The sequence below is a fragment of the Oryctolagus cuniculus genome, chromosome 2 (assembly GCF_964237555.1).
Source record: "Oryctolagus cuniculus chromosome 2, mOryCun1.1, whole genome shotgun sequence".
Taxonomy (NCBI): Eukaryota; Metazoa; Chordata; class Mammalia; order Lagomorpha; family Leporidae; genus Oryctolagus; species Oryctolagus cuniculus.
The window spans coordinates 137986556-138001705 of record NC_091433.1 but is presented as its reverse complement, the minus strand read 5'-3'; the positions used below and the strand labels follow the sequence as shown (position 1 = coordinate 138001705).

General features: G+C 44.8%; 1 long non-coding RNA gene across 2 annotated transcripts in view; it reads right to left on the bottom strand.

Moving 5' to 3' along the window:
• Positions 1–8030: 8030 nt before the first annotated feature.
• LOC103347664 (uncharacterized) overlaps positions 8031–15150 on the bottom strand; it is a 29854-nt gene continuing 22734 nt past the window's right edge. For both annotated transcript variants that reach the window (XR_007916206.2, XR_007916205.2), the window contains exon 5: positions 8031–8147. This is a non-coding gene — a long non-coding RNA (uncharacterized lncRNA). The remainder of the gene's footprint in view (positions 8148–15150) is intronic.

Sequence of the window (15150 nt, the reverse complement as noted above, 5' to 3'; positions counted from 1 at the left end):
TGCATCCTTAAAGAGAAAACGTGTGCTCTCATCCTCTTTCCTACCATCTGGAATACAGACATACTAGCTGGACATACTAGACAGCCATCTTAAACCACGAGTTAACCCTGGGTATGGAAGATGCACATGGCAGAACAAGACAGAAGTTGCCTGCTATAGCAGTACTGGCCCTAAAGAATCCACTGCCAATCTTCTTTAATTTATTGAGTAAATATCTAGCTCATCATAACACTGTTGTTTTAGTTTATGTTTGTGCTACTTAGAGTTAAACCAAATCCTGATTCAGCAAGATTCACAGATACAAAACCATTCATGAAAAGCAAAAGTATTCCTACATTCCAGCACTAACAAAATAGAAAATAAAGTATTTACAATAGCAACAAAATTAAGAAGTCTCCAGGACTTTCAAAAATGCACAAAATATTTATGGGAAAAAAATTTTAAATCCATTAAAGGACTTCAAAGGAAACCCAAATAGCTATATATCTAATGTTTTTTAAATTTTCTTATTTTATTTTATTTGAAAGGCAGAGTGATAGGGGTAAGGGAGAGATTCTTAATTTGCTGGTTCACTTCCCAAGTGGCTACAATAAACAGGGCTAGGCCAGGCCAAAGCCAGGAGCTAGGAGGCCCATCTTGGTTTCCCTCATGGGTGGCAGGGGCCCAGGCACTTGGATTATTGTCTGCTGCCTTTCCAGGCAGGGAGCTGGATGAGAAGTAGAGCAGCTGGAACTCAAACTAGTGCTCATACGGGATGCTGGAGTCGCAGGTGGTGCTTAACCAGGTGTACTACAATGCCGAACCCTACACTTGTCCTTAAATGTACATGGAAGACTAAAAAGACAAAGTTAAAAAATTAATTTATTTATCTGAGAGTCCGAGAAAGAAAGAGACAGACAGAAAGCTATCATCCACTGGTTCAATCCCCAAATGCCTGCAATGGTCAGGGCTGGCCCAGGCCAAAGTTGGGACCTAGTAATTCAGTCAGGTCTCCCATGTGGGTGGCAGGAACCCAATTACTTGAGCTATCACTGCCATGTGTCAAGGTCTGCATTAGCAGGAAGTTGGAACTGGGAGCAGTACCAGGGCTTAAACCCAGGAACTCCCATACGGGATACGAGCATACTAGCCACTAAGCCAAATGCCCACCTCGTCTCCTGATCATTTTTGAAAAAGAAAATCATAGAAGGGAGAATTGCCCTACTATATACATTAAGAAATATTTTAAGTTATGTTAGCAGACACCCAGAACAATGGAACAGAACAGAGAATTTGGATATAGCCCATTTGCTTATGAGAACTTGGTATGTGATGATATGACATTACAAATACATTTGGAAAGCATGTTGAGATAGTCAGCTGTTACTTGCTACAATAATACTGTCTAACAAATAGTCCCAAAGTATCAGTGGCTAAAGGCAGCCATTTATTGTTCTTCCTCAGGAGTCTGTATATGAACTGAGCTTCAGTTGCTTTCAACTGGGCTTATTGAGAGTTGGTTGGGCTCAGCAGAATTTAGCTAGGCTTGGCTCCAGGATACAGGTCAGGTTCAAGGCTTCAATTTTCTCATTCTGGTAATGACAGATACTGAACAGCTGAAGCCGAATCACTCAAACACATTTAATGCCTCTGTTCCCATCATATCCACTGACATTCCACGGGGCCAATGAGTTATATGCTCAAAGCAAACATCAACAGTGGAAGATACGACAGAATCACGTTATCAACAACAAGCATGTATAATTTGGAACAATAATCCAATCTAATACAGAGGTTTCTCTCATAATGTTAAGAAAACTGGTTCACTGTGGGAAAAAAAATGGATACAAGTTGCATCCATTATCTCAAATCATATGCAAAGGTGAGCTCTAGATGAATTTTGAAATCTAAAAGTAAAAAGTAAAATTACAGAGGTGGGCATTTGGCCTAGTAGTTAAGATGCCCCATGGGATACCTGAATTCTATATTGAAGTGCCTAGGTTTCAGTCCAGTCTCTGCTCCCGATTCCAGCTTTCTACTCATGTGCATCCTGGGAGGCAGCCAGTCATAGGTTAACTAATTGGAGTGAAACAGCAGATGGGAGTTCTCTTTTTGTCTGTCTGCCTCTCAAATGAATAATAAATAAATAAATGACTTTTTAGTGATTCTTAATTTTTTACTTTCATTTTATTTAAAAGGCAGAAAAAGATAAAGATTTCTTCCAACAATTGATTCATTCCCCAAATGCTCACAACAGCTGGCCAGTGGAGGAGACAGAGGGAGAGGTGCTGGCCAGGCCAAAGACAAGAGCCTAGAACTCAATCCAGGCCTCCCACATGAGTAGCTGGGACCCAAACACTTGAGGCATTACCTACTGCCTCCCAGGGTGCATATTAGCACAAAGTTAGATCAGAGGCAGAGGAGATACTCAAACCCAGGCACTCTGTTATGGGATGTGGACATCCCAAGGAGCATCTGAACCACTGTGCCAAATACCTAGCCAAAACTAAATATATTTTTTTAAAAAAAGTAAAACTATAGGGGCCAGCGCTGTGGCTCACTTGGCTAATCCTCTGCCTGAGGCGCCAGCATCCCACATGGGTGCCGGATTCTGTCCCAGCTGCTTCTCTTCCAGTCCAGCTCTCAGCTGTGGCCCGGGAGGGCAGTGGAGGATGGCCCAAGTGCTTGGGCCCCTGCACCCACATGGGAGACCAGGAGGAAGCACCTGGCTCCTGGCTTTGAATAGGTGCAGCGCTGGCTGTAGCAGCCATTTGGGGAGTGAACCAACGGAAGGAAGACCCTTCTGTCTTTCTGTCTCTCTTACTGTCTGTAGCTCTACCTGCCAAATAAAATAAATAAATAAATAAAATAAAAAGTAAAACTATAAAACTAGTAAAAAGTTAATGTTTTGGGCCAGCGCCGCGGCTCACTAGGCTAGTCCTCCACCTGTGGCGCTGGTACCCCGGATTCTAGTCCCGGTTGAGGCACCGGATTCTGTCCCGGTTGCTCCTCTTCCAGTCCAGCTCTCTGCTATGGCCCGGGAAGGCAGAGGATGATGGCCCAAGTGCTTGGGCCCTGCACCTGCATGGGAGACCAGGAGGAAGCACCTGGCACCTGGCTCCTGGCTTCGGTGTAGCGGCCATTTGGGGGGTGAACCAATGGAAGGAAGACCTTTCTGTTTCTCTCTCTCACTGTCTAACTCTGCCTGTCAAAAAAAAAAAGTTAATGTTTTGTTTATTTTCTTTTTAATTTGAAAGGCAAAGAGAAACAGAAAGAAAAGTTGTCTATCTGCTGGTTTGTTCCCCAAATGCCAACAATAACCAGGGATAGAACAGGCCAAAGCCAGGAGCTGGGAACTCAATCCAGGTCTCCCATGTGGAGATGGGAGATGACCAAAGTCCTTTAGCCACTATCTGCTACCTCCCAGGGCGCACACCAGCAGGTAGCAAGAAGCTGGATCAGAAGCAGAGGAGCTGGGACTTGAAGCAGGCACTGATAAGGGATGTGTGCATTCCTAGCAGTGGCTTAACTTCTGCACCAAACACTTGTCCTTGATAGAAGAAAATTCAAAAGAAGAATACTTTACCATCTGAGGATAGAAAAGAACTTCTTAAACAAGACTTTAAAAACATAAACCATAAAACCAAAAGAATACTGAACTTGATGACATCAAAATTAGTTTTCTATTCAACAAAGAACACCATAAACAAGTTAAGTTTATAGATTGGAAAGTACTTCCAAAGGATAAAACTAACAAAATATTAATATCTAGAATATACTAGGAACTCCTGCAAATCACTGGGAACAAAGTAGGAAATTTCAATTTAAGAAATAGCCAAGTATGCCGGATTCTGTCCCGGTTGCCCCTCTTCCAGGCCAGCTCTCTGCTGTGGCTAGGGAGTGCAGTGGAGGATGGCCCAAGTGCTTGGGCCCTGCACACCATGGGAGACAGGATAAGTACCTGGCTCCTGCCATCGGATCAGCGCGGTGCGCCGGCCGCAGCGCGCCAGCCGTGGTGGCCATTGGAGGGTAAACCAACGGCAAAGGAAGACCTTTCTCTTTGTCTCTCTCTCTCACTGTCCACTCTGCCTGTCAAAAAAAAAAAAAAAAAAAAAAAAAAAAAAAAAAAAAAAAGCCAAGAGGGGCTGGTGCTGTAGCATAGTGGGTAAGGCCGCTGCCTGCAGTGCTGGCATCCCTTATGGGTGTAGGTTCAAGTCCTGGTTGCTCTACTTCTGATCCAGCTCCCCACTAATGTGCCTGGGAAGGCAGCGGAGGATGGCCTAAGGGCTTGGGCTCCTGCACTCACATGGGAAACCTGGAAGAGGCTCCTGGCTTTGGACCAGGCCAACCCTGGCCATTGTGGCCATTTGGGGAGTGAACCAGCAGATAGATCTCTCTCTCTCTCCCTGTCTCTATAACTTTGCCTTTAAAATAAATAAATAAACCTTTAAAAAATAGAAAATAGCCAACAGATATGAACAGGTGAATTTACAGAGAGATAGCCAAGCTCACTGATAATCAACTAAATTTATCTTAAGACGCCGCTTTACATTTGTTCAAAGGGCAAAAATGGGAAAGTTATTTAATATCAAGCATTGCCTGAGCTTTCCCCCATGCTTTGCTCTTGAGAGGTAAGTCCTAGAATAGCCATTTTGGAGAATTATTTTGCCAGTGCTTAATGAAATGTAGCATGTGTTCCCTTTGTGATCCGGCAGCTCATTGATGAGAATACAGACCCACTAAGAGACCCCCACACAAGGCCATCAGCGGGCACAATTTAGGGTGCTCTCCCAGCAACTCTTGCAGTAGTAGCATGTTAGAGGCAGCTTAGTACACACATCCCCTTGTCAGTAGTGGATGCTATGGAATAACATGCAATGTTGGAAGAAATTCACTAAGTGAGTATTTTTCAACATAGACAAATCTGTACCACATTTTAGAGAAAAGCAAGAAGGTAAGACATAGAACAAGACCACCTACGCCCCAGGCCTTGGATGTCTTTCATTCTAGGGCACATCTCCACATTTTTCACTTCTGCTCGGAGCTGGGATGCTTTAAGGGAGCAATAAGGAAGATGCTATTACAGCTCACTCTGACTCCAGCATTTTCCTCCCTCCTCCTGGGAAACTGTGGCGAGCTTTTGCGCAGCCCCTGCTCTGGCAGCTGTGACTCCTGCAGGTCCCCGCAGCTTCTCCCACTGCCACAGCCCCTTCGCCTCCCTACTCCCACTTACATGTTTCACAGACATTTATCAGGGTGTCAGTGTCCTTCTCAGGCTGGGTGGGAGGTATGTGACAGCTCTCAAGGAGTGGACCATGGTGTGAAATACAGAATATCGTCTTAACACTTGGCCACTCACATCTGCCCGCTTCCCTGTTTCCAAGTTAAAAACACCCAAATGGCCCTGGATTGTAAGAAGCTTTATTTCAAGCCTGACCTAAAAATGTGCTTGCTTCTGCATTTTTATATACCTCTTAGTATGCTGTCAGTGCTAATAATAAGCATTATTACAATAATAATAATGGTAATTGTAATATCAGCTTTGTGCCCAGAAAAGCCTTGCCAAGTTGACCATGGTGATGACACAAAACAAGAATTAACTGTAGAGTTTAGGTTAAATACCAGAAACAGCTCCGGGAAATCAGGATTGATAAACAAGTGTAGGAGTTACCAGAAGGTTTTGTGATAGATGGATAGTTTTCCAAAGTTACTTAGAGGGGTTTCTAACTAAAGAGAAAGAAAATGGATACAATGGTTCCTGAAGTTTCTCCCCTCCCTGCTCTGTCTCCCCTGAGCAGGCATGCTCAAAGTGCACTTCTTTCCCACAAAGCTATGCTCAGAATAACCCCTGCCTGTATTACACTGCTTTAAAAGCCTGTCTGTGCCCGAAGCTTTCTTTAATGGCTCATTACGAGCATGCTAAATTCTGACCCTTGGTAATGGCTACAATCTCCTAGCCCTTGCCTGAGCCCAGGTAGGGAGCTCTACAGAAAAGCATGCCAAGTTAGGCTTGGCTGTCCACACCCTTTTCCTAGTGGGCTGTGCAGTGGCTGCAGGCAGCTGTTTAGCTAGCTATGGGTCCCTGAGTTCTGCAGAAGCCGGAGTATGATCTTGCAGAGAGGACGGCCCCAGGATCACATCTCTTACCAGTCCCATTTAGAGTCTGTGCCTCTTGTCGCTAGCTCCCGACACTGGGGTGACACTGTTACCGTGCATCTGTGTCATTAACCTAGCCTTGAAAGGGCTAGTAGTTTATTGTCTGTGGTTTCTGTAACTTCTAGCAGCAGTGAGGTCAGTTCTGCCAGATCTGCTCCCTAATTACCTACTGAGTTCTAAGGGTCTTGGGACAGGTACTTGGAAAAGTAGACTGAGCCCAGATTATTGAGCCATAAGTACCTGGCTAAGAGTTTCAGTTTATAGGATAAGACAAATACGGAGCCTGTGACCATGTCTGAGAATTTGAACAGTGCGATGAAAAGAGTGCTTTAGAATTTTTTTTAAACTTTTATTTAATGAATATAAGCCGGCGCCGTGGCTCAATAGGCTAATCCTCCACCTTGCGGCGCCGGCACACCGGGTTCTAGTCCCGGTTGGGGCGCCGGATTCTGTCCCGGTTGCCCCTCTTCCAGGCCAGCTCTCTGCTATGGCCAGGGAGTGCAGTGGAGGATGGCCCAGGTGCTTGGGCCCTGCACCCCATGGGAGACCAGGAAAAGCACCTGGCTCCTGGCTCCTGCCAGGATCAGCGCGGTGCGCCGGCTGCAGCGGCGGCCATTGGAGGGTGAACCAACGGCAAAGGAAGACCTTTCTCTCTCTGTCTCTCTCTCACTGTCCACTCTGCCTGTCAAAAAAAAAAAAAAAAAAAAAAAGAATCTAAAAAAAAAAAAAAAACTTTTATTTAATGAATATAAATTTCCAAAGTACAGCTTGTGGATTACAATGGCTCCCCCCCATAACTTCCCTCCCACCCGCAACCCTCCCCTTTCCTGCTCCCTCTCCCCTTCCATTCACATCAAGAATCATTTTCAATTCTCTTTATATACAGAAGATCAGTTTAGCACATATTAAGTAAAGATTTCAACAGTTTGCTCCCACACAGAAACACAAAGTGAACAATACTGTTTGAGTACTAGTTATAGCATTAAATCACAATGTACAGCACATTAAGGATAGAGATCCTACATGAGGAGTAAGTGCACAGTGACTCCTGTTGTTGACTTAACAATTTGACACGCTTGTTTATGGCATCAGTAATCACCCTAGGCTCTTGTCATGCATGAGTTGCCAAGGCTATGGAAGCCTTTTGAGTTCACTGACTCTGATCATATTTAGACAAGGTCATAGTCAAAGTGGAAGTTGTCTCCTCCCTTCAGAGAAAGGTACCTCCTTCTTTGTTGACCTGTTCTTTAATTGAATTATTCCCATTGTTGCCTTTTCAGAGTTCTTTTACATATTTCAGACATATTTAACATGGTTTTGAGTATTTTTCTGTGGGTCGTCTTTTCACTTTCTTGATAGCTTTTTTTTTTTAAGATTTTATTTATTTACTTGAAAGGCAGAGTTAGAGAGAGGCAGAGGCAGAGGCAGAGAGAGAGGGAGGGAGGGAGAGAGGGAGGGAGGGAGAGGGAGAGGGAGAGAGAGGTATCTTCCATCCATGGGTTCACTCCCCAAATGGCTGCAATGGCTGGAACTCTGCCAATCTGAAGTCATGAGCCACGAGGTTCTTCCGGTCTCTGATGAAGGTGCAGGTCCCAAGGACTTGGGCCATCTTCTACTGCTTTCCCAAGCCATAGCAGAGAGCTGGATTGGAAGCAGAACAGCTGGGACTTGAACTGAGGTTCATATGGGATGCTGGCAATGCAGGCAGTGGCTTTACCTGCTACACCACAGTGCCAGCCCCAAGAGTGTTTTAGATTTAACCAAACACTTGTTGGAGGAAAGTACAAACAGCTCTTAAGTTCCAATTATAAGAAACAAGGAGAGGTCTACAATAAACCCACAGGGAAGAGACAAAGTCCTTGCCTCCAAGGAGTTTATACTTACTAGATTTTTTTCTGCTTTTATTTTTTAATACAGGGAACTGTAATTTGAGGTATTAACCAGCATGGCTTTCCCTGCTTTCCATATATTCCAGTCCATTTCCTCTGGGTGAAGATATTGCACAGTAGAGACTTTAAAAGAAAGAAAAGAGTCAGGTCTTGATTTGCAGTTTTTGAAATGGACTTTACGAACTCACAGCAGAGGCAACAGGTTAAGAGAATACACAAGCCGGTGCCATGGCTCAATAGGCTAATCCTCCACCTGCGGCGCCGGCACCCCTGGTTCTAATCCCCTTCGGGGCGCCGGATTCTGTCCCGGTTGCCCCTCTTCCAGCCCAGCTCTGTGCTGTGGCCTGGGAGTGCAGTGGAGGATGGCCCAAGTGCTTGGGCCCTGCACCCGCATGGGAGACCAGGAGAAGCACCTGGCTCCTGGCTTCAGACCAGCGTGGTGCGCCGGCCATGGTGGCCATTGTGGGGTGAACCAATGGAAAAGGAAGACCTTTCTCTCTGTCTCTCTCTCTCTCACTGTCCACTCTGCCTGTCTAAATAAATAAATAAATAAGAACACACAAGTTATCTAAGCTAAAATGTAACAGAAAAATTAGCAGTAGACACATGGCCAGCTCCCTAACTTGTGAGGCACAGCAGGGAAAGAGCTGTTTAAGGGCTGGACTGTGAAGGATTTCCCTTCTTTCTGCAGTCTGTCTCCGAACATGTCATGGGGTGTCTGTGTGTGTGTGTGTGTGCGTGTGTGTGTTCCATTGTTTATTTAATAGCATTCTAAGTAGTCAAGAATCAACATTTTAAATGATTAGCTTGAAATTTATTGTTCATTTTTATTTTGCAAAATACCAGGTTTAAAGTCAAACTTAAGGGGCCAGTGCCGTGGTGCAGTAGGTTAAACCTCTGCCTTTGGCACTGGCATCCCATATGGGCACCAGTTGGAATCCTGGCTGCTACACTTCTGATCCAACTCTCTGCTAGAACTCAGGAAGTCAGTAGAAGATGTCCCAAGTGCTTGGGTCCCTGCACCCACATGGGAGACCTACAAGAAGCTCCTGGCTCCTGGCTTCAGATCGGCCCAGCTCCAGCCATTGCAGATGTTTGTGGAGTAAACCAGCAGATGGAAAACTCTCTCTTTCTGTCTCTCCCTCTCTCTGTAATTCTGCCTCTCAAATAAATAAATAAATCTTAAAAAAATTCAATCTTAAGAGCATTTAACTTACATAGGGAGTCACTGAGGTGATCCAACTTCTGTTTTATAGTTTGTATTGTATTGTATTTATTTATTTGAAAGGCAGAGTAAGAGAGAGGGAGGGAGGGAGAGAGGGACGGAGGAGGAGAGAGGAGAGGGGAAGGGGGGGGGAGAGAGAGAGAGAGAGAGAGAGAGAGAGAGATTGATCTTCTATCCACTTGTTCCCTCTCCAAATGGCTGAAGCACCCAGGGCTGGGCCAGGCCAAAGCCAAGAGCCGGGAACTCCATCTAAGTTTCTTACCTTGGTGGTGGGAACCCAAGCACGTGGGCCATCTTCTGCTGCTTTCCCAGGTGCATTAGCAGGGACCCAGATTGGAAGTGGAGCAGCCAGGACCGGTGCTCTGATATGGGATGGCAGGGATGCAGACAGTGACTGTAACCTGTTGTGCTACAAGGAGAAAGCCAGCCCCATGTATCTCCTTGCCAGAAGAGTTAACTTGTTACACAACTTCAATGATTTTTATTTCATTTATTTGTTTATTTATGAGACAGAGAGAAACAGAGTTTCTGTCTACTACTTCACTCTCACAGGTCCTCAATGGCTGGGCCCCACCAAAATCAGGAGTCAGGAGGAACTCAATCCAGGTCTCCCATGTGGGTGGCAGGAACCCAACCACTTGGGCCATCATTTCTCTCTCCCAAGGTCTGAATTAGCAGGAAGCTGGAATCAGGAAGCAGAGACAAAATTCCAACCAGGACACTCAGATGTGAGACAGAGGTATCTTAATAGCTACGCCAATGCCCACCCCCATTTCACTTCTGATACCTGTGCATCCTTGCAGTATTCTGCCCTCAGCTTACTGAAGAGTAAGGAAGGACTGACTGGAGAAAGAACCACAGGTTGCCCCGTGTTTCCCTTTCTTCTGTGCCTTCACATTCAGCAGATGTAATACAGGGCAATATCACAAGTAAGAGAAGATGTGACAGGATTCCTTGGTCATTCATGTTGCTTAGAATGCCTTTGCCCTTTCTCTGCCTTCAAACCAAGTTCTGATTTTAAAGGAAAGCATGGCCTCTTGGGGCTGTCAGTACCTGCACTTCTCAATCAAAAATGACTCTCATCTCCAAAGTCTCAGGCTTCATGGGACAACCAGAATTCTATGCTCCTGGGGAAAAACACAATTCTGAGCATCAAGGAAAAGCAGGCACACATCTGATGCAAATTCCCTCTGCTCCATTGTACCAGTGAACTTCACTACAAATCCTGGGCTTGGAAATAAAATTATGACTTACAACACAGCACAGCCTAGCATTAAACCAAACTCCCGCCCTTCTGAGGCCCTATACTCCTGCACAGGTGACTTTGGCCCTGTTTGGAAGAACAGATAAAGGGCCAGACAGGTTACCCTGCCACCCACAAGATATTGATGCTCTGGACTGAGGCTGGGGGAGAAAGCCAGGGGCTCTAGATGCAAATATGTCTCCAAGGACAGGGACTCGGAGTCCTGCTGTTGTTCCTCAGCCTCCCACCCCGCCCCCAAACAGGTAAAAACCTGGAAACCTCTGGGATGTGGAGAATAACAGCAGGAATGACTCGTACGCTGCTTCAAAAGCTTCATTCAATCCACCGAAAACTTGAGAAATATAGAAAATCACAAAGGAAAAATTTATGCTATCTATAATCTTACTGTCCAAAGTGAGCCACTGTTGAAATTTTGGTCCCAGGTGATTTGTAAAATGTAATAATATATAGAATTTCTCATACCACTGCATATGCTTCTAGAAAAGGATTTTGAATTCAACTCTGCTTTTTTTTTTTTTTTTTTTGACAGGCAGAGTGGACAGTGAGAGAGAGAGAGACAGAGAGAAAGGTCTTCCTTTTTGCCGTTGGTTCACCTTCCAATGGCCAGCGCACCCTGCTGATCCGATGGCAGGAGCCAGGTACTTCTCCTGGTCTCCCATGGGGTGCAGGGCCCAAGTACCTGGGCCATCCTCCACTGCACTCCCTGGCCACAGCAGAGAGCTGGCCTGGAAGAGGGGCAACCGGGACAGAATCCGGCGCCCCGACCAGGACTAGAACCCAGTGTGCTGGCGCCGCAAGGTGGAGGATTAGCCTAGTGAGCCGCGGCGCCGGCCTCAACTCTGCTTTTGAATGTGACTATTTGGTGCTGGCTTGCACCATGAGTTCTGGAAGACCTGGTCAAGAGATTAAATGCAAGAATCCAGCAGGATCTATGCTGGAGGTTTGCAAGGGGAAGAAAAAGGAAGGGATTGTCTGGGACTCAAAAAGATAGTGTTAAAGGAAAAAAAAAAAACAAGTCACCAAAGAGTCCATCTAGATATAGTCCCCAAGCAAGCAAAACAGTACCATGTTCCCCAGCAATACATAGCCAGGTATTACAGCTACGGAGAAAGACAGAATTCAGGAAGGTGGCTCCTGAGATGGGGCCAGGGCAGTAAATGTGTTCAGAAACAAACATATAGTGGCTTCAGGGGGGCTAGTAATGTTAGACTTCTTAAGCTGGGTGGTAGACCTGCAAGTATCGATTTAGGATTATTTTGAAAACTGAACACCACCTTTTAAAATATTCTTTTGTATGCATGATATACTACTGGCCTATATATCTTAGGTCAGTTGCAAAATGTAAGGTTTTCCCCAGCCTCATTCATCTGTATCCTGAGGTTTTGCCCCACAGGCTACACAAACCAGCTTCTCCTCAGAAAACACCTGACTTCTTCACTATGCATGGGGTTGAATCTTTTTGCTCAAAAGCAGCCAACCATAGAAGCTCATATTCATACACTAGAACACAGACAGACAGACATGAAACTAGAGCAGGTCTAATGGTGCGTGGCCAGGGGCTGGAAAAGCCCCTCTCTGAAAGGGGCTGCCTGCTTCTGCCTGTAGTGTGAGGGCTGTTGCACACCCAGCTTTCCAAGCAGTGTCGTCAACACAAATCTATGAGGAGAATCAGCTGCCAAGTTCATCACAGGGGCCTCTTCGAATTATGGCAATACCCTCAAGAACCAACAGTTCCATTGAGATTTCACCTTTCCTGTACCCTAACTGGGGAACATGCTACATGGGATATTTTAGGCAGGTTCACAAGCATTTTTATTCTAATATTATAGGCATACACTATTAATCTACTCACATATGCTATATATTTGTATATCACTGACACCTGCAAGCTATGAACAATGCTTAAAGCAAAGCAAAGCTAAAGTAGAAAGGAAAGTGAGCCTGAATTAATCTTTTAAAATCTTTGTATAAATAATAGTGCAGCCAGTGCATGGAAAGAGTACAAGTCATTAAAGTATAACTTTGGTGATACTCAAAAGTGGGACACACTGCACAAGGACTCAGCAGTTCTTAAGAAAATGGCGTATAGGTAGTGGGCAGCCTCTCCACAGGACACAACTTGTAACCCAAGAGACTATTCTAAGTCTGTCCCCATTCTAGTAATAATTCTATTCAGAGCCACTTTGTCTGGCAGATTCCTGCCAAGTGCTTTATGTACATTAATGCTTATACATGTAAATCCCAAGCATTTCCATTTGTTCAAAGATGTCTCTCCTCTTCCTCCTTCCCCTCCTCCTCAAAGTCCTCCTCCTTATCTTTGTCACTGTCTTCATCACAACACACCAGTGTTGGGTGCTTGAAGGAAGCCGCCCCAGCACATCAATCCTGCACCCAGTCTTGTGCTACTGAGCAGGGACAGCACACATTTTCATGAACTTATGTAAGAAACACCTGCAACAAACTGAAAACAAATCATATGGCTTATTTCCGGTACAACCCCCGTCCAACCCTGGTCTATCTCAATGCCTGGGTTTCTGCACTGCACAACAGAGGCAGAAACACTTCTACACATTATGTCACTGGAACATTTTGAAATCTAACCACTTGATCTCTAGTATAGCAAGCAATTGCAGGATATATGGATTCTAATAAACAGGTCTTTGTTTTAAGTTACAGTCTAGTGTAAGGTAAAATGGTTGAGCTCTAAGTCTCTTTAAATCATTATTTTATAATGGATACTCAACAGACCTTTAACTTGGCCATTACTCCCGTTCATAATATGCTACAGCACAAGAGTGGAAAAACATGAACAAGAGTGTCTTCTTTAAAACACTGAAAAGGGCCACCATAATGGCACAACAGGTTAGGCTACCACTTGTAATTCCAGCATCTTGTATCAGAGTGCAGGTTCAAGTCCCAGCTGCTCCACTTCCCATCCAGCTCCCTGCTAATAGGTCTGGTAAAGCAGTGGCTGATGGCCCAAGTCTTGGGCAGCTGCCACTCATGTCAGAGACCCAGATGGAGTTCTTAGCTCCTGGCATCAGCCTGGCCCAGCCTAGGCTGCTGTGGCCATTTGGGGAGTGAACTAGTGGATGAAAGATATCTTTCTCTATTTTTCTTTCAAATAAAATACATAAGCCTTTAACAAATAATAAATAAAAATGCTGACAGTGGGGTGGTGTTTAGACAGTGGCTAAGATACCCATATCCTGTATTGAAGATCAATGCTTGGCTCCAGCTCCTGACTCCTGCATCCTGACCCATGCAGACCCTGGGACACAGCAAGTGAGGGCTCAAGTACTTGTGTTCTTGCCACCCACATGGGAGACCCAGATGGAGTTCTTGACTCCTAGCTCCAGCCAGGCCCTGTCCTGGCTGTTTTGAGTCTTTGGGGAGTGGACCAGCAGATGGGATTTTTATACGCCTCTCACACAATTTTTAAAATACTGTTAGCATCATTCTAGCTTTGGGGAAAGCATGTCTCTGATGACTTATAGATTAGTTTGAGCTAGGCTAAAAAGAGTGTTGAGAATGAGAGCTAACTCAGTCTCTCGTGCTCTCTTCTAGTAAACTTCTAAAATAGCAGTAATCCAAAGAAATTCTACAAACATCAAGAGTCAACCATGCACCTTCAAATAGGTATTTCATAATGCATCATAACCATTGTTATTAGTGGTTGTTCTTTGACTTAAATACTTATACAGAGCAGGGCACAGGGCTTGCCACAGCAAAACCATGTTAATATCACTGTTATTATAGACATCCCCACTTCACAGAGGAGGTGTTAGCAAGACGGGCACATTGTATATTACTCTGCTCAAGTCTGTGGTCACAGAATTACCTGTGTGGCAACCAAGCTGTGGTTAGCTAAGCTTTTAAAGCAAACCCGTATCTTCACGTGTACATCCAATCTTTGTCTTAATAAACTGAAAAGGCAGTCCACCAAAGTTTCTGGAGTTTAGAAAGTGAAACTGAATAGAAAACCAAGAGGAAAGATAATCATCAGGCTTCCTCTGTAGTGTTGAGTGCAGCACAAACAAGCAAATTATGAGAAATGAATTACAGTTTTTAAAAATCCCCTGTTTTAATTACTGTACATGTTAATGAAACTAGGTAAGAATTATTTTTAATCACCTATAATTATATGGATGGTGGAGATCTAAAGACAAAAAGTCGCTATCCAAAAGCCACAATTAAAAAACAACCACCCTAAGACAAATTCTGCTTTTGTTGGAAACTTGCGGTATTTTCCCTTTGTATGTTCCCTTTTCCAAATAAATTCTACCGCTAGAATTGCTGGGTTTGGGCGAATACAGAAAGCTAGCTAGAGATCTCCTTTCCTTGAATTTAATGGGTTTAAGTCTAATCCAGCTGGAGCAAATTCTTGGCGAATATTTCAGGAACTCACAAGAGACGAATTTATTTGGCACGTTAAGGAGGCAAGTAAAATAAAGTTGTGTAGGTCTTAAAGCTTTAGAAAACCGGGGGACTCCTTGTGCCAGCAAAGGATCACGAAGCCTGCAGTTACTATGGGACTTAGCCACGGATGCACAGCGCTCGTCACTCTCGCTGTGCCCTGGCAGCCTCCATTCGAGCTTGGATTCACGACGGAGCGCCGCGGAGCCAGCGGGAGCCGG